General features: G+C 41.3%; 1 long non-coding RNA gene across 1 annotated transcript; it reads left to right on the top strand.

The window, feature by feature from the left end:
• The first annotated feature begins 13,179 nt into the window (after positions 1-13,179).
• LOC129640761 (uncharacterized) lies at positions 13,180-20,541 on the top strand. The gene is made up of 4 exons (XR_008708967.1): positions 13,180-13,249; positions 13,723-13,869; positions 17,047-17,199; positions 19,724-20,541. It is a non-coding gene; the product is annotated as an uncharacterized LOC129640761 (long non-coding RNA).
• Positions 20,542-26,753: the final 6,212 nt, after the last annotated feature.

Genomic DNA, 26,753 nt, shown 5'->3' with positions numbered 1-26,753 from the left:
CGATTAACCAACCCAGCAGACCCTAAACACTGAGGGAAAAGTAATCCCTCGTGGAAATTAGAGTGCTTTAATCCAATGAAGACATACATAGGGACTTCCCTGGCTGTCCAATGGTTAGAATTGGATCATAAAGAAGGTTGAACATTGAAGAATCGATGCCTTTTAATTGTGGTACTGGAGAAGACCTTTGAGACTCCCTTGGACAGCAAGGAGATCAAATGAGCCCATCCTAAAGGAAATCAACCCTGAATATTCATTGGGAGGACTGATGCTGCAGCTGAAGCTCCAAAACTTTGGCCACCTGATGCAAAGAGCCGACTCCTTGGAAAAGACCCCGATGCTGGCAAAGATTGAAGGCAGGAGGAGAAGGGAGGCAAAAGAGGATGAGATGGTTGGATGGCATCACGAACTCAATGGACATGAGTCTGAGCAAACTTGGAGATAGTGAAGGACAGGGAAGCCTGGTGTACTTCAGTCCATGGAGTTGCAAAGAGCTGGGCACAACTTAGTGACTGAACAACAGCAGTCATGGTTAAGACTCAACATTTCCGATACAAGGGATGTGAGTTCATCTCCGGTGGGAGAACTGAGGTCCCACATGCCGTGAGGCCACAAAAATGAAGGCAGACATATACAGTACTGGGTGTACTGTATATTTTCCCCAGTGTATTTTTCTCAATAAACCCAAATCTGTCCATATATAAATTCTTGGCCTTGTCCATTGTACTATTCTACTTCTTAAACATGGTAGCAAGCTAGAGCCCTTGTTAGCTAGATGTCAGAAAGTTAACAGAGGAAGAAGGAGGTCACAAGGGACAAAATGGAGTAGATCAGATTGCACAGTGATTTTATAAATACTTCTTTCTGACCAATATGGTATGTTCTTAGCTAAGAGTGATTCTGATTTTTCCCGCTTGGTCCAATGAAAATCAAACAGAGTTAAACAGACCTGGGTCTGATTCTCTGTTTCACCACCTACTGTCTGTATAACTCTGGGCAAAGCAAAGTGAGCCTCATTTTCTTCATCTGTAAAATAAGCTAAAACCCACCACCTTACCATATTGTTATGGGTTTAATTGAGCAAACCTGTTAAGTGCCTGACATATAAAATACTCCCAGTAAATGTCACTCTCCCCCTAGTCCCTGTCCCAGTGTATTGAAAAAGATTATATGGTATTAGTATTTTTAGTATTCTGAAGATTGTATGATTCATTTCTTCTGAAGACATAGTTTTTCTTACAGAAGAATATCCAGTTATTTCATGATGGCATTTGCACCTCCAAAAAACACAAATGGTCCCAAAATGCAGACAAAGATGAGTACCTGGACACCCCTAAACCATCAGCTTTTGAATGACCGGGTGAGTAATAAGAACTATTGTATTAGTTGAAATCATACTTTGAAGGGAGAAAAAGCATTAAAATTTTGGTAATCAAAACATGAACAGGAATTGCTTAGGATTGTATAGTGGATAAAAACAAAAACAAAAACAAAAAACAAAATGAAGGATTTCTTCAAAAATTTTAATTGAACAAAACTGAAATACATTTAGAACAAAAATAAAGAAAACTTTAATTGAGCCCCAGTTACCTGGCCAGAGTTGGCAAGAGATACAAAGTTCCTGCTTAGAAAGAAAGATCTTAGGGACTTCCCTGGTGGTCCAGTGGCTAAGACTCTTTGCTCCCAGGGCTGGGGCCCAGGTTCTATCACTGGCCAGGAAATTCAGTCCCACATACTGCAACTAAAGACCTTGTGTGCTGCAACTAAGACCCAGCACAGCCAAATAAATTAATAAACATTTTTTAAAGATTTAGGAGATGAGAAGGAAGAGTGTCTACCAGCTCCCCTTCACCTCCATATCCAACTGGTTTTCAGGTTCTGTGAGTCTTCCTCCGAGGTCTCTTCATCCAGACCCCTTTTCTCCTTTGACTTGTGCACATCCAGCTCCACGTTCTCAGTTCACACACTCACCCCCCTTTGCCTGGCACATTGCAGTAACCCCTCAGCTGGTTTCACTGTCTCTAATCCATCCTCTATTCTGGTCCCAGAATGATCTTTCTAAAATACCAAACTAATCCTATGAAGCAAGAGATAACAGACTGTTCCAAAGAATAAATTCCACCCTACCCACCATGCATAGCACTGAGGACCCCTTCATGTGTGTTAGTCACCGAGTCATGTGCGACTCTTGGAGACCCCATGGACTATAGCTGGCCAGGCTCCTCTGTCTGTGGGATTCTCCAGGCAAGAATACTGGAGTAGGTTGCCATGACCTCCTCCAAGGGATCTTCATGACCCACGGATCGAACCCAGTGTCCTTTATATCACCTGCATTAGCAAGTGAGTTTTCTTTTTTTAATTTATTTGGTTGCAATTTTGTTGAAGCATGTGAACCCTTAGTTGAAGCATGTGGGATCTAGTTCCCTGACCAGAAATCAAACCCAGGCCCCCTGCATTGGGAGCATGGAGTCTTAGCCCCTGGACCACCAGGGAAGTCCCAGCAGGTGAGTTCTTTAACACTGGCTCCACCTGGGAAGCCTGAAGAGCTTTTGTCAAATTTTATGAGAATTTCTAGGGAATTCCCTGGTGGCCCAGTGGCTCAGTCTGTGCTCCCAATGCAGGGGGCTGGGTTCCATCTGCGTTCAGGAAACTAGATCCCACATGCCGCAAGAGTTTGCATGCTGCAGCTAAAGAACCCACATGGCACAACTAAGACCCAGTGCAGTCAAATAAATAAAAATGTTTAAAAATTTCATGATTATTTCTAGATGAGCAATGATAAGAGAAATAACAATTTCTATTAGAAATGATATTTATTTTGTTGTTCAGAACTCCCATTTTATCACCCCCCCCCCCACCATTTTTAGTTTGGTTTAGTTAGGTTCTAGTTTGGAGTAAAACTATTTTCAAAAATCTTAGCCTGCCATATGTAAAATAGATAGGCAATGGGAATTTGCTGCATGGCTCAGGAAACTCACACAGGGGCACTGTATCAACCTAGAGGGCTGGGGTGGGGAGAGAGAGGGGCTGCCAAGTCACTTCAGTCGTGTCCGACTCTGCGACCCCATAGACGGCAGCCCAACAGGCTCCCCCATCCCTGGGATTCTCCAGGCAAGAACACTGGAGTGGGTTGCCATTTCCTTCTCCAATGCATGCAAGTGAAAAGTGAAAGTGAAAGTGAAGTCGCTCAGTCGTGTTCGACTCTTTGCGACCCCATGGACTGCAGCCTACCAGGCTCCTCCGTCCATGGGATTCTCCAGGCAAGAGTACTGGAGTGGGGTGCCATCGCCTTCTCCGAGAGAGAGGGGAGGGAGGTTCAAAAGGGAGGGAATATATGCATACCTATGGCTGATTCATGTTGAGGTTTGATAGAAAACAACAAAATTCTGTCAAGCAAAATCCTTCAATAAAAAAATAATTAAAATTAAAAAACTGTCAAATCACTATGTTGTACACCTGAAACTAACATTATATTGTATGTCAATTATAATTCAATAAAAATTAAATATAATACAAATTAAAAAAATCTTGGCCCGTGTATATACCCATATGTATGTGAATGAATGTATCAGTACTTAAGACACACACATGGAATTTGCATATGTATACAGCAAACTGATAATAGTGTGTGCACAAGTGCTCAGTCTTGTCTGACTCTTTGCAACTCCACAGACTGTAGGCCTCCAGGCTCCTCTGTCCGTGGAATTTTCCAGGCAAGAATATTAGAGTGGGTCGCCATGCCCTCCTCCAGGGAATCTTCCCATCCCAGGGATTAAACCCACGTCTCTTTATGTCTCCTGCATCGGCAGGTGGGTTCTTTACCGGTTGAGCCACCAGAGAAGCCCAACTATCAATAGTGGTTTCCCCTAAAAAGTTGGACAACATGGAAGAGTGGGAGGGAAGTCTGTTGGAAGAGAGAGTTTTTGTTTTTTACCGTATACAGTGCAATGATTTTTAACAATTTAAAAAACAAATATAAGTAAAAGCGAGCAAAGAACAGTAATGCTGAGAATTAAAAAACACGGGTTCCAGATCAGCTATACTAAATAATCTCCTGCTTGACTTCAGCGAGTCTCTTATGCCTCTGATCTTTACTACCTGCCTTTGGAAATTGAGTGGCTTGGATCAGATGACCTCAAAGACCCCTTCCAGGTCTAACATTCTGACACTGTGAAAGGGGTTAAAAATAGATACCTAAGTTTACAGCTGGGCAGACCGTGTCCATACGATAACTTCAAGGGCTTTTCTACACTTCTACAACAGGGCATTTGCCAGTGATCAGCGTAATTTTGAGGTCCTCTTTTTCTGTTTTGGCCACACTGCACAGCATATGGGATTTTAGTTTGCTGGCCAGGGATAGAACCCAGGCACCCTGCATTGCACTTGTGGAGTCTTAAACATTGTACCACTAGGGAAGTCCCTGGTTTTTGTTTTAATTTTGCCTTTTTTCTATTCTATAGTGAAATGAAAAATATGAAACTGTTTCAGTCTAAAATAAACCTCATAGGAGTTTAACTTCACAAGAGGCTTTAAGCAGAGGGATTGAATTCAAATGTAGATGCCAAAATTATAGCATCCTCATATTACAAGATAATTCAGACCTTGTGAAAACGTTGAGAGGAGGAATGTTTTATAAGTATGTATTTCTTTGCTGTCTAGTGTAGGTTTTTTTTTTCCATCTAGTGTTTTAATTGAAAGTGATCAACATTTCTTTTTTTTTTTTTAATATGGTTCACACATGTAGTACAGTACACATGTAGTTATAAAGGGTGTTCTGAGCAAAAGCACCTAACCACCATCCATCGGTCATAATTTGGGAGCCCCAAAATGTCTGATGCCTCCATGGGAATGATGTCATATGCTGAAATATGCAACCACAGTGTCAATAGACTAAAATAACAACCATGGGATTTTGACTTAACAGCAGGCTCTGAATAAACTGTGATGTGAGTAAACTGTGATGTAAACCAACTGCAACATTCTTCAAGGAAAGACGATTCTCTCTAATGTTTTCCACTTGAAGTGATACTGTTTCCGGGCTCTTTTTTTATTTTAATTGAAGTATGGCTGATTTACAATGTTGTGTTAGTTTCAAGTGTACAGCAAAGGGATTCAATTATACATATCTATTCTTTTTCAGATTCTTTCCCTTATGGGTGATTACACAATATTGAGTAGTGTATGTACTATAAGTAGGTCCTTGTTGGTTATTTATTTTATATATAACAGTTTGTATATGTTAATCCCAAACTCCCAATTTATCCTTCCAACCCTCTTCCAGCTTTTTAAGATCAAAAATCTGATTGCAAAGCCTTGGAATGAAGACTTGCTCCCAACCAGAGACTCTAAGATTCTGAGTCTGCCTGAGGGCCTGACAGTTAAATAATTTGTTCCAAATTATACTTCTTGTCAAGGGTAGAGTCAGAACCAGATCTGAGTTTGTCTAGTGTTTCTCTTTCTGCCCATCATGCCTATCAGTTCCTACCTGACTCTAATCGCCTTTTGATGAAGAACTGGATTTGCTTGGACTCTGCTTAGACTTGGTCATTGGCCCTCTAAAGACCCTATCTCCTACCCTCTTTATTTGATTTTATTATCAATGACTGACTTGATTTATTATTTATTTATTTAAATATTTATTTTATTTATTTGTTTGACTGCACTGGGTCTTCATGATGGCATGCAGGATCTCTAGATGCGGCTTGTGGAATCTTTTTAGTTGCAGCAAGTGGAATCTAGTTCCCTGACCAGAGATGGAACTCGGGCCCCTACATAGGGAGTTTGGAGTCTTAGCCACTAGACCACCAGGGAAGTCCCCCTGCCACCTTCTTGCTGACTCTCCACACCCCTTCAAGTCGGTGCCCCTTTCTTTCTGATGCCTTCTGTTGTCATTGGACACCATGATGGTCCTCCCAACCTCCTTTTGAAAGGAGGTTGTCATCCTGGGACCTAATTGTTTTTTTTTTTTCCCACTGTCAGGTCAAATCATGGGCAGCAATTCATTGAGAACGTAGGGCTTGAGGTCAGAATAGGGAAGATCAAGGTTGGGGGTCAGAATAGAAAGACCATGGTTCTAGCAGGGTTTCCTAGGTGTTAGTGATAAAGAATCTGCCTGTCAATGCAGGACATGCAAGAGATGTGGGTTTGATCCCTGGGTCAGGGAGATTCCCCTAGAGTGGGAAATGGCAACCCAGTCCAGTATTCTTGCCTGGAAAATCCCATGGACAGAGGAGCCTGGCAGGCTACAGTCCATGGGGTCTCCAAGACTTGGACATGACTAAGCACAAGAGATGGGAATACCAGACCACCTGATCTGCCTCTTGAGAAATTTGTATGAAGGCCAGGAAGCAACAGTTAGAACTGGACATGGAACAACAGACTGGTTCCAAATAGGAAAAGGAGTTCATCAAGGCTGTATATTGTCACCCTGTTTGTTTAACTTCTGTGCAGAGTACATCATGAGAAACGCTGGACTGGAAGAAACACAAGCTGCAATCAAGATTGCCAGGAGAAATATCAATAACCTCAGATACGCAGATAACACCACCCTTATGGCAGAAAGTGAAGAGGAACTAAAAAGCCTCTTGATGAAAGTGAAAAGGAGAGTGAAAAAGTTGGCTTAAAGCTCAGCATTCAGAAAATGAAGATCATGGCATCCGGTCCCATCACTTCATGGGAAATAAATGGGGAAACAGTGGAAACAGTATCAGACTTTATTTTTCTGGGCTCCAAAATCACTGCAGATGATGACTGCAACCATGAATTTAAAAGACGCTTACTCCTTGGAAGGAAAGTTATGACCAACCTAGATAGCATATTCAAAAGCAGAGACATTACTTTGCCAACAAAGGTTTGTCTAGTCAAGGCTATGGTTTTTCCTGTGGTAATGTATGGATGTGAGAGTTGGACTGTGAAAAAGGCTGAGCGCCGAAGAATTGATGCTTTTGAACTGTGGTGTTGGAGAAGGCTCTTGAGAGTCCCTTGGACTACAAGGAGATCCAACCAGTCCATTCTGAAGGAGATCAGCCCTGGGATTTCTTTGGAGGGAATGATGCTAAAGCTGAAACTCCAGTACTTTGGCCACCTCATGCGAAGAATTGACTCATTGGAAAGGACTCTGATGCTGGGAGGAATTGGGGGCAAGAGGAGAAGGGGATGACAGAGGATGAGATGGCTGGATGGCATCACTGACTTGATGGACGTGAGTCTCAGTGAACTCTGGGAGTTGGTGATGGAGAGGGAGGCCTGGCGTGCTGTGATTCATGGGGTCGCAAAGAGTCAGACACAACTGGGTGAATGATCTGATCTGATCTGAAGCACACTTGCACCACATGGCTTTTTAGTGAGGAACCAAGTATATTATTCAGCTGAACATACAGTCTGGAACCAATGATTTTTCTTTAAAATCTATAAAGGTAACCCTTTGGGCCTCTGCTTATCCTCTCTAAAACAGAAAAAGTGAACCAAAAGATCCTAAGATTCCTTTTAGCCCTAAAATTCTATGACATCTGAATTTCTTATTGTTGTTCAGTCAGCAGGTGTTTTGTTGAGAGCTTCCCCTGGAACCTGTGGATCATATAAGGGAAAGTAGGTGTAATCTACCTGGGAAGAGAAAATGAACAGAATCATCTGGTGGGCAATAGCGAATCCTAGAAAGGCCAGGTGGAGCATGGGCTGCAAGTGGAGGAGGAGTTGAGAAGAGTGAGACCAGTGGGTGCCAGAAAATTGCTGGTGCCCGAGACTTAGGAGGGGAATTAGATGCTTGATAGGACTTTGTTAGACACAAGAGAAGGGTTCAGGAAATGTGTGAATCCTGATTTTTCTCTCTTTTTTGTTGTTATTCTTTATTTTTTCTTGGCTGCACTGAGTCTTCATTGGTGCACGAGGGCTTTCTCTAGTTGCAGCGAGTGGAGGCTACTCTCTAGCTGCAGTACGTGGACTCTAGGCCGTGCAGGATCAATAGTTGTGGATCACTGGCTTAGCTGCGCCGAGGCATGTGGAATCTCCCCGACCAGGAATGGAACCTGTGTGCCCTGCATTGGCAGGCAGATTCTTAACCCCTGGACCACCACGAAAGCCCTGAATCCTGATTTTTCAGTCTTCTGAAAAATTCTATAGGTTTTAAAATTTTATTTTATAGGCTCTCTTCTATTTTCCTTTTCTTTGTTTGCTTGTTTTGACCACTTCATTGGCCTGTGGGACCTTAATTGCCCAACCAGGGATTGAACCTTTGCTTTCTGCAGCAGAAACACAGAGTCTTAACCACTGGACTACCCGGGAAATCCCCTCTACTATCTCTATTATCTAGAAATTCTGAGATCATCTGTCACTGTTATTTGAGGGTCCTAGTAGCCCAAGGGGCAGTTAATTAGGAGGGAGGAGAAAATGGTATTCTTGTTCTTTTTCTCTAAAGTATAAAAAGTGTCTACCTGTGATATATGATATTCCCTGGTTAGTAGCAAAGATGGCATTTTACGGCCTTGAGGTTGTTGTTGAATCAATTATTTCAGTCTCCATTTTGCCTGCCCTTTGAAAGAAGAATTTGAGAGTCTAAAAAAAGAAAACAGATCTGTTGGAAGCATGAAACCAGCTCCTCATCCTCCTCCACAAAAGCGAAGAAATAGCCCTGAGCTAGTTTCTAAGTAGGAATAGTGCAAGAGAATTTAGAAAGTGCCAGGAGGAAGGGAAAACATGGAGCCCGATTTTGAAAGCCCACAGAGCACAGGGTGGGCGCCAGAGAGACAGTCACACCTGTTACCTGCTGTCTCTTGCTTCCTGGCTCCAGCTTGCCCTCCTCTGCCAAACCTTCTTGCTCGAGTTGTCCCTTCCTCACCCATTCAGATAGATACACATGTGACTGAAGCTCAGGAAAACACCTCTCCACTAATACGTAAATACACTCACATGGTAGCGATACATCCAAAGGATATTCATTTGTCACAAGCATATTCATTCCTTCCAGCAAGCTTGAGCACCTGTAATATGCCACACACAGCACTCTGCAGTGGAGAAGTCAAGGTGAATAAGACATAGTTTCTGTCCTCAATGGTATATAACAACAAACCTATACACTGAGCTATAAGCCCAGAGGTGCACATATGCAAACATATATGTAACGTACACCCACTGGTATGTGAACTCATGAAATAAAAAAAAAACAGAGCTACTCACTCATAAATTTCACAAGTTCTAATACTAGTCATGCTGAAATATTTGGAGGGAGGTTGAACTGCAAGGAGATCAAACCAGTCAATCCTAAAGGAAGTCAGTCCTGATCGTTCATTGGAAGGACTGATGCTGACGCTGAAACTCCGTACTTGGGCCACCGGATGTGAAGAGCCGACTCATTAGAAAAGACTGATGCTGGGAAAGATTAAAGGCAGGAGGAGAAGGGGACGACAGAGGACCAGAGGGTAGGAAAACATCACTGACCTAATGGAGGTGAGTGTGAGCCAGCTCCAGCAGATGGCGAAGGACAGGGAAGTCTGGCATGCTGCAGCCCATGGAGTTGCAGAGTCAGACATGACTGAGTGACTGAACTACAATAAAATGCAATGTGCTTGAATCACCCTGAAGCCATCCCTCCCTGCCTGTTCCCCCTGTCCGTGGAAAAATTCTCTTCTATGAAACTGGTCCCTAGTGCCAAAAAGTTTGGGGACCACTGTTTATAACATTAGCTACCATGAGTTCAAAGAGTCATACACTCTTTCAGGAATTTTATACATATTTTCATTTCTTTAATCTTCCCAGTAACTCTAAATTTTGATATAATTATTCAATGTGTAAAGGAAGGAATTAAGAGATTCTTAGTGAGACTCTGAATGGCCTCACTCCCAAAGCCCCCATGCATCCTTAATGCTGTATTTTCTCTTATCATGTTGCTGAGCTGATTCACTATTGTGAGGCATTTGGGGTTATTTCTGATTTACTGTAGTGATAATTATATCCCATAAACATTTCTTGCCTCATCATCCTGGGTCCCCACATAGCTCAGTTTCTACAGAGTAGCTCGTAGCACTGCCCAAAGTAATTTTAAAGATGAATACCAATTTTCATGTTGTCTCTCAAAGAAAAATCACAGGGGATCCAATTCAGAACTCATAACACTACTTACCAGATCCCCTTTCTTCACTCCCCAGTTCTCTCACACTGTATAACTGCTGGAAGGGCAGTTACAGTCTGAACCGCCACAAACTGCCTACACGCCAAAACCCTGCAGCTCTCCTATGTCCATATGCCCCCCACTGGCTCCTTGTTTTAGAGATCACCGCAGCATCGTGGGCTGGTCCTTCCCCCAGCCCTCACCACTCTGGTCTGGCTTCTCTATCATTCTAATAACCCATCCCCAAAGGAAAGAAGTCTCATATTACGTTAGTTAGAAATATGGACTGTGCAGAAACAGGCGGAGAGGAAATCTGGGAACATTCATACATGAATACATTTTATTCACTTATTTGTAAATTAAGGTTTCTGATGTTTTTTTTTTCTTTTTATTTCATTTGAGAGTCCCCCCTCCCCCTTGAATGATAGTGTCCAAAGTGAGATTGATGAGCGCTGAAAAGATCTTGTAACAGTGAATAGTTTTTGTTTTATTTAAAAATCTTTGGTTTGGCTGCACTGGGTCTTTGTTGCAACACAGGCTTTCTCTAGTTGTGGCATGTGGGCTCTTAGTTCCCTGAGCAGGTTATCAACCCTAGTCCCTTGCATTGGAAGGCAGATTCTTTTTATTTATTTGTTTATGGCTGAGCTGCGTCTTCGTTGCTGTGTGCGGGCTTTCCCTAGTTGTCGTGAGCATGGGACCACTCCTCCCTACTTGAAGGACGCAGTCTTCCTACTGCAGTGGCTTCTCTGGTTGCAGAGCACAGGCTCTAGGGTGCTTGGGCTTCAGGGGCTGTGGCATGTGGGCTCAGTAGTTGTGGCTCTCAGGCTTACTTGCCTTGCAGCAGGTGGAATCATCCCAGACCAGGGATGGAACCCATGTCCACTGCACTGGCAGATTCTTAACCACTGGACTTCCAAGGAAGTCCCACAGTGAATGGTTTTAATCGAGAAGTACTCCAACTAATTAAAAAAAAGTAGATCCTATGATTACAAATAAGTTGACTTGTCATAAGGCTTAAAATACATTTTTACTTTATATGCCTTTTTTTTTTTTTTTTTTTTTAAAGGGCCTCCCTGGCAGCTCAGATGGTAAAAGCGTCTGCCTGTAATGTGGGAAACCCAGGTTCGATTCCTGGGTCGGGAAGATCCCCTGGAGAAGGAAATGGCAATCCACCCCAGCACTCTTGCCTGGAAAATCCCATGGACAGAGAAGCCTGATAGGCTACAGTCCATGGGGTCGCAAAGAGTTGGAAATGCCTTTACTTGCACTTTCATGCCTTTTTAGGTGGTCAATGTATTTTATGATTAAAACTGAAGTATTATAAAATTCTGATTACTTTATACTAACTAGCAAATATCTATTGGTGAAATGCAATAGTGTATAAAATACAAGTAGCCCCAAACTTTCCTGTTTTCTCTCCTCTAATGGACTAAAGAAGAAAACCAGAGGTTTAGACTCTGATAACAGCTCCTTCCGCTGCTAGCTGTTCCCATAAGAACCTTTCTTTTGATTTTGGCCAGCTCTCACACTCTCATCTTTGATTAGTCACTAATCTTGGGACTGGTTTGGGGTCATCACTGGGGAAAATTGTGAAGTAACCCAAGCGTTTGTTTGGTATGCCCCAGATTGCTTTGGCATGTACTTCCTGTCTCTGGCACTCTTTTTTTTTTCCAGGTCCTCCTATCAACTTTTCCTTTCCAATCATATCAATCATTTACATATTAGTAGGACTTTAACTCGGAGAAGGCAATGGCACCCCACTCCAGTACTCTTGCCTGGAAAATCCCATGGGCTGAGGAGCCTGGTAAGCTGCAGTGCATGGGGTCGCTAAGAGTCAGACACAACTGAGCGACTTCACTTTCTTTTTTCACCTTCATGCATTGGAGAAGGAAATGGCAACCCACTCCAGTGTTCTTGCCTGGAGAATCCAAGGGACGGGGGAGCCTGGTGGGCAGCCGTCTATGGGGTCGCACAGAGTCGGACACGACTGAAGCGACTTAGCAGCAGCAGCAGCAGGACTTTAACTGGAGCTTCCCAGGTGGTGCTAGTGGTAAAGAATCCACCTGCCAATGCAGGAGACCCAAAAGACACAAGTTCGATCCCTGGGTCGGGAAGAGCCCTTGGAATAGGAAATGGCACCTCATCCCAGTATTCTTGCCTGGAAAATTCCATGGACAGAGGAGCCTAGCGGGCTCAGCAAAGAGTCAGACAAGAGTGAGTGACTGAGAACACACACACACACACAGGACTTTAACCCTATATACTCCCCCTTCTCAGAGATATTTGCTTGTATTGCCTTATCTCTAATTGTGAATGCAAAGGTTTGTTTCTGGTCCTGGAGTTTTAATCACTAATGAGCTGATGTAAACTATGGGGGAAGACTGACTGCCCGGGTGTCTTCTCTTAAGGTTGTACAGACAGTCTGTGGCTTAAGATGCTTTGGCTTAGCAACTTTTTGGCTTTACAGTGATGCAAAAGTGATAGACATTCAGTGGACACCATAGTTAAAATTTTGTATTTGGGTTTTTTTGGGAGGGGTGGCTAGCCATGTGCAGTAGGATACTTATTTATGGTTCTGGGCAGCCAGTGAGCCACAGCTCCCAGTCAGCCACTCAGTCACAAGAGTACAGGCCAAATACACTTAAAACCATCAGTACCCAGACAGCCATTCTGGTTTCACATTCAGTGTGCTTGTATATATGCTAAGTTGTGTCAGTCATGTCCAACTCTGTGCAACCCCATGGCCTGTAGCCCCCCAGGCTCCTCTGTCTATGGAACTCTCCAGGCAAGAATACTGGAGTGGGTTGCCATTCCCTTCTCCAGGTGTAGTAGTCAATAAATTACATGAACTAGTCAATGCTTTCTTCTAAAATAGGCTTTGTGGTAGATGATTTTGCCCAACTATAGGCTCATGTGAGGGCTTCCCTGGTGGCTCAGTGATAAAGAATACTTCTGTCAATGCAGGAGACTCAGGTTTGATTCCTGGGTCAGGAAGATCCCATGGAGGAGGGCAAGGCAACCCACTCCAGTATTCTTGCCTGGAGAATCCCATGGACACAGGAGCCTGCTGAGCTACAGTCTATGGGGTCGAAAAACAGCTGGACATGACTGAGCGGCTAAACAACAGCAAGGAGCATCAGGGTTCATGTAAGCGTTCTGAGCACGTTAAGGTAGACTGGGCTAAGCTAGGATGTTTGGTACGTTAAGTGTATTATGTGCATTTTTAATTTATGATACTTTCAACTTAGGATGGATTAATTGGGATATAGCCCCATCAGAAGTTAAAGATCTACATTTTACAAGTCTGTATATATTCTCAGTTTACGACTATGACCAGCTCCCAAATTTTTCTGTAACTCCAAGTTTTGAGGTCAAGTGCATGTCTATGTCAACACTGGCCTTGCTTGGGCTCACACACACACATGTGAGAAAGAACAGGTAGGTGGCAAAACATGGGGTGTACTTGTTAGGGAAAGAAATGCATGCAATTCGTTAAGAATAAGTTACTAAACTCACTTTCTATGCAGTTCTTTATCTCTTTCATAATGCGTCTCTGGTGTCAGACTAAACCTGGAGCTTTTTTTTTTTTTTTTTTTTGCTTTGCTTTTTTTTTTCTCCAGTTTGACAAATGGATGGACACTCAGAGGAGAAGAATCCTGACAGTCCTGTTAGAACGCTGCTCCCTGTCACAGCAAAAGTTCTGCTGTTGAAAGCTTCAGGAGAAAATTCCAGCAGAAGCTCTGGATTTTACGACCAAGCTCCCAAAGGTGTTATCTTTATACATCTTTTCTTTCCTGGACCCCCAAAGCCTTTGTCTCTGTGCACAGGCACAGATAAAGAAGCAGGGTTCAGTGTTTTGTAAAGACAGCCTAGAAAACACTGAACCTTGAGGGAAAAAGGAAAGCACGCATACAAAACCGAGCACCGACAAGACGCTCACCGCGTTTCGTTTGCACGGTTTGGATTGGCCCCAGCTCTTTGTGTCTGGCTGTGCACTTAGTGCTCAAAGGGGAGAAAAAGTAAGCCATCGCTAAGTGTCCGTAAAATAGTATTAGCCAGTTGGGGAAATATATACACATGTATATAATGGTTCATCATCAGAATAGCCTTATATTGCACAGCAGAGGACCATAAGAGTGTAGAGTGCAGGCCATTCATAAATAGAAAAGCATGAAATAAGGTGCTAATGTGATAAATACAGAAGCATGTGAGACTAAAGGAGTTCAGAGTGGGCAAATGTGCTCACAGGTTGGAAAAGCATCTGACCATTATTTTCTTACAAATAATTTCACGGTGTATTCAAGTATATTTTTTAAGACATAAAATTGATAGTCATTTTGTTGATTTCTTTTCATAGTCTAGAAAGACCAGAAATTCCCTGTTACTGTGCATTCACAGGGTAACTTTAGTTTTTAAAATTAAGAAAATGAAAAAAAAATTAAGAAAATGAATGCAGTAAGATAGATGACGTATTTAATAATTGGTGCTGGGACAATTGGGCAGTATCTGGAAAAAAATTCTAGAAGGATAAAAGATTGATATGAAATTATGGAAAACCATTCCCTACTCAAAGGAGGGAATTCCCTGGTCCAGTGGTTAAGTCTCTGCTCTTTCACTGCTGAGGGCAGAAGTTCAATCCCTGTTTGGGGAACTAAGATCCTGTAAGCCACCAGGCATGACTAAAGGGGGAAAAAAATGTAATTAAAGGAAATCTAGGGAAGGAAGACTTTGTGAGTAATCTATAATATTCAGAGCCTCAAAAGAAAATGTATAACTTAAAATCTTTCTTTATTTATTTTATATATTTTGTATATATATTATATATGCTTTATAAATAAAGAAAGCAAGATTTTAAGTTGTGATTATAAAAGTTAAAATTTTCTCCATCGAGAAGAAAACTGTAAATAAATACAGACAGTAAACAGGAGGGAGCTCCCTGGGAGTGGTTAGGACTCAGTGCTTTCACTGATGAGGGCTCAGGTTCAGCCCCTGGCCGGGAGACTATGAACCCACAAGCTGCTGCAGTGTGGCCCCCCAAAATTAAAATAAACTGGGGGAAAACATATTGCCAGCAAAGGGGTAATTTTCTTATTTTTTAAAGAACGACTATAAATCTACATTAAGAAGAAAAAAAAAAGAGCAAAGCCTAGCAGAAAAATGAGCAAAGGAGGTGAACAAATAGTTCACAGAAAGAAAAGCAGATGTTTCTAAAATAGATAAAATGCTTAGCCTCATTTTCATGCCATCGTTTGTGACTCAGATGGATTGAGTTTCTTTTTTTCTTTTTTTATTTATTTTTTTAATGATAACATTTTATATTGTTAGGGGTGTGGGGAAACAAGCACCTTCATAGATAAATTGATGCAAACACCAAGGAGAGCAATTTGGTAGTACCCAATTTTTAAATAAAGATTCCTGGACATTCCCTGGCGATCCAGTGGCTTTCACTACCAAGGGTGTGAGTTTGATCCCTGGTCAGGGAACTGAGATCCTGCAAGCCATGAGACATGGCTAAAAACTTTAAAAATCTTTTTAATTAAAAAAAAAAAAACAAGATTACCTTTGGCCAGTAGTTCCACTTCTTGGAATTTGTCTGATGGGTATACTTCAACACATGCAAAATGTATGTCTATATAAGAATATTGCATCATTGTTTGTGGTAGCAAAAGGTTGGAAACAATGGAAATGTCTGCTAATAGCAGACTGGCTGCAACTATCTCCTCAATATATCATCAATAAAACAACAAAGGTGCAGAATTATCCTACCACTTTGGAAGAATAAAAGAATGCATCCATATTTCTTGCTCTTCTGGAATGGCACACAAGAAGCCAGTAACAATGGTTACATTCACAGAGGGAAATGAGTGGCTACATGACAAGGATGAGAGAGGCTTTTTTTTTTTTTTTTTACTTTTTTTACAGTGTGCCCCTTGGTATCTGTGATTTTAGTATTGATGTACACATATTATTCTAAAACTGAAACAATTTGTTTTTTAAAAAAACATAGTGTTTTAAATGCCCAGTAATAGAGTATCATTCTGCCATATAAAGAATTATTAGGCAGTCATTAGAAAACATGTTTTGCAAGAACAGAGATGCTTATTATATGTAAAATGAAGAAAGCATGATTTTAAATTGCACGCAGTTTCCCAATTTTGCTTTCATATATACCTGAAAAACAGAAAGGAAAATAACTCTACCAGCTTGTTGATAATGTTTGGTCATCTCTGATTGACAGGGTTCTGGGTATTGTTTTTCTTCAGGTTTCTCAGAATTTTCCATGTTTTTCACAATGAGAATGTTATCATTCCAGGGAGATGTGATATGAAATAGATAATCTTATCATCTATGTGTACCAGATGTCAATCTTGGTAGATTTCAACATTTTATTTTATTTCCCAGAACTGACTGTGAGGCAATTGTTCTTTAGCTAGATTTAAAGTAAACAATAAAGTCATTGCACCAAGATGAGCTTTGAGCTGTTTAAAAATGTGGTGGCGGTTGTCTTACAGTTTTGAAAGAGCTTCCCCACCCTCAACTTTCCTCATTCCTGTTTAGTTTTAAACAAACAAAAAGCAGCAAAAATCAAAAACAAAGCAAAATTTTATCTATCCCCAGTGCGGGGGCGGTGGGAACCCCAACTTAACTACCCAGGTCTAAACCCGATCTAAGTCAAAAGAGGAAAAGGATGAGAGTTGAGAAAAACTTTCTCCCCATCCCCTCCCTCCCAAATCCCACATCTTGATTGAATTAACTAACCATATGAGGTTTAAGGGCAGTGCAGTTTCATTCTGGGTTGCCCAAAGTGGTTGTGATCTCTGTTTCTGCCTGCAGTGTTGTATAAGATCCTCTAAGCCTTTTCCTCCATCTAGATCCTGAACCTACTGTTTCTCCTATTTATGCCCCACTTCTGCTTCCCTCTCCCCTACATGTCTTATCTTCAGCCCATAAAATAATCCTGGACATAACACACGGGCCACCTGATGCAAAGAGCTGACTCATCTGAAAAGACCCTGATGTTGGGAAAGATTGAAGGCAAGAGGAGAAGGGGACAACAGAGGATGAGATGGTTGGATGGCATCACCAACTCAATGGACGTGAGTTTGGGTAACTTTGAAACTCCGTACACAATGGATGGAAGGAGGGAGGAAGACAGACAGATAGATAAACAGATGGATGGGTAGTGAGTTCCATTACAGAGTGTTCTGCTCCTTTTGGGGGCACTCAAACATTATTTATTATTGAGTTAACCTTGAAAAAGAGGCCAGTTTTCCAAAGATGGAATGAATGTGAAGACTAGCTACCATCTCTGCAATTCATGTTAAGAGATATGGAATGCCTAGTCTGAACTTTATCTATGGACTTGATTCTAGTTTCTACTAAGACTTATTTAAAACCTGGAATAAATTATTTTAAAAACTACTACACATAATAGGGTCACCTCCACCATTTGCTGGATATGTAGGATTGACCATAATGCTATGAAAATGGAATGTACAGAATACTTTTTAAAAAATGTATTAATTTGGCTGCACCAGGTGTCAGTTGCAGCACGTGGAATCCAGTTCCCTAACTAGGGATCAAACCCTGGCCCCCTGCACTGAAAGCATAGAATCTTAGCCACTAGACCACCAGGGAAGTCCCCAGGACAAACACTTAATGCTTCATTGAATCTTAAAGGCTATTTAGGACACATCAATATAGTATTAGTCATTGTGTTCCCTTTATATATTTAGTTAAATCATAAGTATGGAGGGAAAACAGAAGCATATCATGAAAAAAATAAGCAATGTGCCAACTGGAGTTTCTGTAGCCTTCATACAACGTTCATATGCAGACTCCCAGAGATCCTTCAGTTCAATTCAGTTCAGTCACTCAGTAGTGTCTGACTCTTTGTGACCCCATGAATCGCAGCACACCAGGCCTCCCTGTCCATCACCAACTCCCGGAATTTACCCAAACTCGCGTCCATTGAGTTGGTGATGCCATCCAACCATCTCATCCTCTGTTGTCCCCTTCTCCTCCTGCCTTCATTCTTTCCCAACATCAGGGTCTTTTCAAATGAGTCAGCTCTTTGCATCAGGTGGCCAAAGTAATGGAGTTTCAGCTTCAACATCTGTCCCTCCAATAAACACCCAGGACTGATCTCCTTTAGGATGGACTGGTTGCATCTCCTTGCTGTCCAAGGCACTTTTAAGAGTCTTCTCGAACACCACAGTTCAAAAGCATCAATTCTTTGGCACTCAGCTTTCTTTATAGTCCAACTCTCACATCCATACATGACTACTGGAAAAACCATAGCCTTGGCTAGACGGACCTTTGTTGGCAAAGTAACGTCTCTTCTTTTTAATATGCTGTCTAAGTTGGTCATAACTTTCCTTCGAAGGAGTAAGCACCTTTTAATTTCATGGCTTCAATCATCATCCGCAGTGATTTTGGAGCCCGGAAAAATAGTCAGCCACTGTTTCTCCATCTATTTTGCCATGAAGTGATGGGACCGGATGCCATGATCTTAGTTTTCTGAATGTTAAGCTTTAAGCCAACTTTTTCACTCTCCTCTTTCATCAAGAGGCTCTTTAGTTCTTCTTGACTTTCTGCCATAAGGGTGGTGTCACCTGCATATCTGAGGTTATTGATATTTCTCCCAGCAATCTTGATTCCAGCTTGTGCTTTCTCCAGCCCAGCATTTCTCATGATGTACTCTGCATATAAGTTAATAAGCTGGGTGACAATATACAGCCTTGATGTACTCCTTTTCCTATTTGGAACCAGTCTGTTTTTCCATGTCCAGTTCTAACTGTTGCTTCCTGACCTGCATACAGGTTTCTCAAGAGGCAGGTCAGGTGGTCTGGTATTCCCATCTCTTTCAGAATTTTCCACAGTTTGTTGTGATCCACACAGTCAAAGGCTTTGGCATAGCCAGAGATCTTTAGGAAGTTCCAAAGTCTTATCTGAAGCTTAGTTTCCCCATTTGCAAGGGAAGAATATTAATTATACTACCCTTCAGGTTGTGACGAGGATGGTTAATAGGTGCTCGATAAATATTAGTTGACTTGGATTCTGTCTGAATTAACATTAAAGAAAAGAAAAGAAAAAGGGGTACCCAAAGCCAGTGCTCTGTGAGAACCTGGAGGGATGGGATGGGGAGGGAGGTGGAAGTGGTGTTCAGGTTGGAGGCGACACATGTATACCTATGGCCAATGTATGGCAAAACCATCATAATGTTGTAATTATCCTCCAATTTAAAAAAAAAAAAAAACTTCCTGCCTTGTTAGGAAGCACTTCAGGTAAGAGGTAACTTGGTTGTGATTTGGAAAAAAAGACCAAAAAGAAACTACTTGTGAATTCCAGGCCTGGTTTATCAAGTTAAAATTATGTTTGCTCTGATTCATTCATGAACGAATCCATGAATCCACTTCCCCAGTGGCTCAGTGGTAAAGAACCTGCCTGCAGTGCAGAGAAGTGGATTCGATCCCTGGGTCAGGAAGATCCCTTGGAGGAGGGCATGGCAACCCACTCCAGAAAAAAAATAAAGAAGTTCTCTCAGTGCCAGGGTGACGGCTCAAAACCTAGAGAAAGTGGACATGTAAGCTGAATAGTTTTTTAACATTGTTTCTCCAGGTGAGCTGGCATTGGAAGAATTTAACTGAACTGGATCAGCTCTGGATGCTAAAATGTTTACGGTTTAACTGGTATATCAATGTCTCCCCAACTCCCTATGAGCAGGGTGTATGGAAGAAGCATTATATTCAAATGGTGAAAGAACTCCATGTTACCAAGCCCAAGGTAAATTTGGGAAAAGAAGAATTACTAACATCAGCTACTTAAGAATTCTAGAACTAAGTTGGAGAAGGCCATTGTTTCAAAAGAAATATACCATGACTTCAAAATTCCCTTGTTCTAAGAACTTAACAGCTCTTTTCAAGATATCCATGTTAGTTGAAAGTAATCTGACACTCACAAACCACAGTTCCACCAGGTTATGACTTGGAGCTCCTCATTCTCTCCAGATTCCTGGATTTCTGTGTCTCTGATGCCTACAGTACACAATTCTGACACTGGGATTCTGTGGGTAATGTGCAGTATTTATTACCTATGGGTCATCAAATTTTACTTAACTAATTCAAATTTTCTGTGATTCTCCCAGGCAAATTGAAGTTTATGTTTCTATCATTAATAAAGAAAAGTTTGCAAAACATTAGTAACTAGGAAATGGCATAATGGGCATATTAAAGTTCTTTTCACTTTAGAAACTAGCAATGTAAAGTCCTTACATAGAATTGTAAACAGTAAACAGTATGAGCATAAATTTTTTCTAGTGGTTTTCTATGCATTGCAACCAATGTTTATGTTCATTCTTATAGTCAGAGTTAATTAGATAACTTATGGGAAATTTGTATGAGCTTTTTCTTTATGGCATGATCTATATACATGCAGAGTTGTGCATCGTTTTGTATAATAGAGGAGTTCCTGAAAATTATGTGTAAATTACAATTTTAAAATTATTTTTAAAACCACAGGGATTTTTTTTTTTATAGAAAAGCTGCAGTGAGTCCTTTTTGAATTGGAGAATCCTTTTGAAATATGAATAGTTGGCTCTTAACATGCTGATTTACGTTTCATTTTATTGTGTTTACTTGAAGTAGAAACCCTCTACATTTAATAGAGTAATAAAGTGCATAATTAATATTGTTATAATTACAATGATAAAAGCAGTCTTTCTGATTTCAATGATGGCTGTTCTTCGTGAGAATTTCTTTTAAAAAGAAAAATGTAAAGTGCAGTGGTGGAAGAGTTATTTTAAAAATTACAATAGCTATGACTCCTTTTATCACAAGGTTTCCCTTAACTCTCCTTCAACGTCACTCATAGCCAGGGAAAGGCTTCAATAGCTGACGCGTGGGCTGTTCTGGGACAGAGGAGAGAAAAGTGATCCACCAGGTTGTAGAATGAAAAAAGGTTTTGAGTATTGTATGTAATACTGATTTTAATACTTGGTCTTCAACAATAACTCTTTTTCCAGAAACCATTTATGGACTTCCCTGGTGGCTCAGATGGTAAGGAATCCACCTGCAATGCAGGAGATGCAGGTTTGATCCCTGGGTTGGGAGGATCCCCTGGAGAAGAGAAAGGCCACCCACTCCAGTATTCTTGCCTGGAGAATCCCCATGGTTGGAGGAGGTTGGTGGGCTACAGTCTGCAGGATCATAAAGAGTCGGACATGACTGAGCAACTAACACACACATATTTTAAGACGATGAATAGTTCTGATACAAGAAAATTGCCACATTGTTGCTTAGTATTTCATTTCTTTAGGGAGTAGTTTGTTATAGTAAATTTCAGTTTTTCTATTAAAGAAAAAATTGGCAAATTAAACCTGGTAAGATATAAAAAAGGAATAATACATGATGACCAAGTGGGATGTATCCAAGGAGAGTAAGGTTGGCATAATATTAAAAACAATCACCAACAGCATTCTTCACAGAGCTAGAACAAATAATTTCACAATTTGTATGGAAAAACAAAAAACCTCGAATAGCCAAAGCAATCTTGAGAAAGAAGAATGGAACTGGAGGAATCAACCTACCTGACTTCAGGCTCTACTACAAAGCCACAGTTATCAAGACAGTATGGTACTGGCACAACGACAGAAATATAGATCAATGGAACAAAATAGAAAGCCCAGAGATAAATCCACGCACATATGGACACCTTATCTTTGACAAAGGAGGCAAGAATATACAATGGATTAAAGACAATCTCTTTAACAAGTGGTGCTGGGAAATCTGGTCAACCACTTGTAAAAGAATGAAACTAGAACACTTTCTAACACCATACACAAAAATAAACTCAAAATGGATTAAAGATCTAAACATAAGACCAGAAACTATAAAACTCCTAGAGGAGAACATAGGCAAAACACTCTCTGACATACATCACAGCAGGATCCTCTATGACCCACCTCCCAGAATATTGGAAATAAAAGCAAAAATAAACAAATGGGACCTAATTAACCTTAAAAGCTTCTGCACATCAAAGGACACTATTAGCAAGGTGAAAAGACAGCCTTCAGAATGGGAGAAGATAATAGCAAATGAAGCAACTGACAAACAACTAATCTCGAGAATATACAAGCAACTCCTACAGCTCAACTCCAGAAAAATAAATGACCCAATCAAAAAATGGGCCAAAGAACTAAATAGACATTTCTCCAAAGAAGACATACAGATGGCTAACAAACACATGAAAAGATGCTCAACATCACTCATTATCAGAGAAATGCAAATCAAAACCACTATGAGGTACCATTTCACACCAGTCAGAATGGCTGCGATCCAAAAGTCTACAAGTAATAAATGCTGGAGAGGGTGTGGAGAAAAGGGAACCCTCTTGCACTGTTGGTGGGAATGCAAACTAGTACAGCCACTATGGAGAACAGTGTGGAGATTCCTTAAAAAACTGGAAATAGACATGCCTTATGATCCAGCAATCCCACTGCTGGGCATACACACTGAGAAAACCAGAAGGGAAAGAGACACGAGTACCCCAATGTTCATCGCAGCACTGTTTATAATAGCCAGGACATGGAAGCAACCTAGATGTCCATCAGCAGATGAATGGATAAGAAAGCTGTGGTACATATACACAATGGAGTATTACTCAGCCATTAAAAAGAATACATTTGAATCAGTTCTAATGAGGTAGATGAAACTGGAGCCTATTATACAGAGTGAAGTAAGCCAGAAAGAAAAACACCAATACGCTATACTAACGCATATATATGGAATTTAGAAAGATGGCAACAATAACCCTGTGTACGAGACAGCAAAAGAGACACTGATGTATAGAACAGTCTTATGGACTCTGTGGGAGAGGGAGAGGGTGGGAAGATTTGGGAGAATGGCATTATACATGTAAAATATCATGTATGAAATGAGTTGCCAGTCCAGGTTCGACGCACGATACTGGATGTTGGGGCTGGTGCACTGGGACGACCCAGAGGGATGGAATGGGGAGGGAGGAGGGAGGAGGGTTCAGGATGGGGAACACATGTATACCTGTGGCGGATTCATTTTGATATTTGGCAAAACTAATACAGTTATGTAAAGTTTAAAAATAAAATAAAATTAAAAAAAAACAAAACAATCAGTCCATGTAATTCACAGAATAAAAGAGAAAAGATGTCTGGTTATTTCAATATATGCAAACAAAAGCATTTAAAATTTTTTCATCATTTGCCATTTAAAAAAGTCTCAAATGGCTTTGGGTAAAGGGAACAAAGTTTTTGTTTACTTAACAGAAAAGTCATCAGTTTTCATTATTATCTATTCTGTTAATGGGTCAAATATTTTGTACTTTTCAGAATTAATGTTTATGTATATAGTTACAAGCATTCATGCCTAAATTTTCTCCCCTGAAAATGCTTTTTTATTATCATGTATTCTTTATTACCAGTGGTGTTAAACAAGACCTCTTCCAGCAAAAATAGATTTCATTCAATATAAACTCAGAAAAATGAAATGAATGCCCATCTTATTTTATTTATTTTATTTTTTTGGCCACTCCGTGTGACTTGGGCTCTTAGTTCCCTGACCAGGGATTGAACTCCTGCTCTCGGCAGTGAAAGTGTGGAGTCCTCACCACTGGACCACCAGGGAATTCCTTGAATGTCCATTTTAAGTGAGATCCGCACTGTGCTGTGCTTAGTTGATCAGTCGTGTCCAACTCTTTTCAGCCCCATGGCCTGTAGCTCACCAGGCTCCTCTGTCCATGGGGATTCTCCAGGCAAGAGTACTGGAGTGGGTTGTCAGGATTCACACAAAACACTGAACACTAATCTTGTAATGAGCCATCGATTATATAAAAGTAAAATGTCTTCTTACTCTACTACTTACAATCACCCACTAAATCAGTAAATATGTATTAAATACTGTTATGTGCTAGCTGCTAAGGGTACAATGGTCTTAACCCCACTTTCTGGGAGCCTAGTCTATGGCCCAGGACACAAACAGCTAGTTACCACACTGAATACGAAGTACTATCCTGTAAGAGAAATATGCACAAAGAAAGAGCAGTTGAAACAAGGATAAGAAACTAACTGATTCTGCTTGGAGGAACTTGGGGAATTTTTAAATTTTCACAAACAATTTAAGCAAATCAATTTACTGAGCAAAGCTTCCCTAATCTCTTAAAGAAAAAAAAAATTAAACCTTTAATGGCTTCTCAACGTAGCAGTATCTCTTCCCTTAGGCTACAACCGCATAAAAACCCTTACGAATTTTATATACAAAAGAACAAGACTTTCATTTTGGGCAATTAAAAAATAGACTTTCCAAAAAAAAAAAAAAAAGGATTTTCATTTCCCAATTCTTTAGGAATGGCTGAAGTTTTGATAATTGATAAAATCTATAGTTTACCCCTACATAATGGAAATTGTTTCTGTGTTTTAGATAGGTAGAACAGGGTACTATTTTTAAGAACGTATATTGTTATGAACAAACTAACTGCAGTTGTGGAATAGCTGTATAATGATATGGTAGGAGAGGTGGTGACACAGGATAGAGAAGCTCACTGTGTGGCCTGAAGCTGGAGAGTCCTGGATTCAAATTCTGACCCTGGGTCTTACTGCTTATGTCTTCACAGTAGTGGTGGAAAAATTTATCAGTTTATCCTACCTTCAGTTTTCTCTTCTGTAAAATGGAAGCAGTTACAATTACCTTTTAAAGTTATTATGAAGGTTGAATAAAGTAATGTAGGAACGGGACTTTCCTGGTGGTCCAGTGGTTAAGACTCTGTGCTTCCAATGTAAGCGGTGCAGGTTCGATCCCTGGTAGGGGGAACTAAGATCCCACATGCCTCACTGTATAACCCCCCTCAAAAAATAATAAGGTAGGAGTACTTCCTGAGACAGTGCCTGGCACATACAAGTACCTCTGGGTTGGTGGCTGCTATAATCACTGCCACCATTATCAGTGCCATCATGGTGATGATGATAATGATTCTTTTAAAGGATTTATTTATTTATTCATTTTTGGTTACAAAGGGTCTTCGTTACTGCCCTTGGGCATTCTGTAGTTGCAGTGAACAGGGGCTACTCTTGACCTTCCGTGCTCAGGATTCTTATTGCGATGGCTTCTCTTGTTGCAGAGCACAGACTCCAGAGCTCTGGCTCAGCGGTTGTGGCACACGGGCATACGGAATCTTCCTGGACCAGGGATTGACCCAGTGTCCCCTGCATTGGCAGGCACATTCTTAATCACTAGACCACCAGGGAAGTCCATGTTCTTTGTTTTACTTTTGTTATTATTATAGTGTTTTGAGAACAGAAATAATTTTCTCCTGCTGCTGCTGCTGCTAAGTCTCTTCAGTCGTGTCTGACTCTGTGCGACCCCATAGACAGCAGCCCACCAGGCTCCCCTGTCCCTGGGATTCTCCAGGCAAGAACACTGGAGTGGGTTGCCATTGCCTTCTCTGACAAACTAGGAGCACAATCGGACATTTCTCTGGCTTAAAAAACAAAACAAAAATCAAAGGCTAAACAGAAACCCTCTCTCTGGGTTTTTGACATTTACCATCTGTCACCCTCTAGCAGGGCTTGCTTAAGTTAAAACAGTCATAAATTAAAGACTTCAAAAGTTGTGCTCATTCAAGCTGAAAGGGAAACCAGGGCAAAGTAAACACGGATGGAACACCATTAAGCTACGAGTAGGTGAAGTGTGTGATTATATGGACCTACTTGTGTGTGTTATTTGCTCAGTCATGTCTGACTCTTTGCAACCCTGTGGACTGTAGCCTGCCAGGCTTCTCTGTCCATGGAATTCTCCAGGCAAGAATACTGGAGTGGGTTGCCATTTCCTCCTCCAGGGGATCTTCTGACCCAGGGATCGAACCTGGGTCTCCTGCATTGCAGGTGGGTTCTTTACCATCTGAGCCACCAGGGAAGCATACTTGTGTGGTTTCTGTAAATATGCTAATTAGAATCACTATTTCTGCTTAATTATGATAAGGAGCATTAAGGCATAATTAAACCCTCCAAAAGTGAGCTGGGATGTTTGACTCAACATTGGTGTCTATGATATGTGTGCATGCTCAGTCTTGTCTGACTCTTTGCAACCCCATGGACTGTAGCCTGCCAGGCTCCTCCTTTCCATGGAATTTTCCAGGCAAGAATACTGCAGTGGGTTGCCATGTCCTATTCCAGGTGATCTTTCAGACCCAGGGGTCGAACCCGAGTCTACTGCATCTCCTGCCTTGGCAGGCAGAGTCTACCACTCTGCCACTGGGGGAGCCTTGTGGCTGTTCAGGCCGCAGACTGCAGGTGGCTAAGGCCCCCTCCCTCCACTGCGCCAGTTTGCCCCCCACCCCCCCACCCCCCGCCCACCACACTCCTACATGAGGCAAGGTGATTGTGAAAATGAAATACTAGCTATGGGGCCTGAGAGGAGAGGAACTGGGTTTTGAGGAAATTCATTTAGGGGACATAAAGAAAGTAAGGAGTAAATAAAATCTGACAATAAAATGGATAATGAAGGACCTACTGTACAGCACAGGGAACTCTGCTTAATGTTACGTGGCAGCCTGGATGGGAGAGGGGTTTGGGGGAGAATGGACACATGAATACGTATGTCCGAGTCCCTTTGCTGTCCACCTG

The sequence above is a fragment of the Bubalus kerabau genome, unplaced genomic scaffold (genome assembly GCF_029407905.1).
Source record: "Bubalus kerabau isolate K-KA32 ecotype Philippines breed swamp buffalo unplaced genomic scaffold, PCC_UOA_SB_1v2 scaffold_40, whole genome shotgun sequence".
In the NCBI taxonomy this organism is placed as follows: domain Eukaryota; kingdom Metazoa; phylum Chordata; class Mammalia; order Artiodactyla; family Bovidae; genus Bubalus; species Bubalus kerabau.
This window is presented reverse-complemented; position numbering and strand designations above follow the sequence as displayed.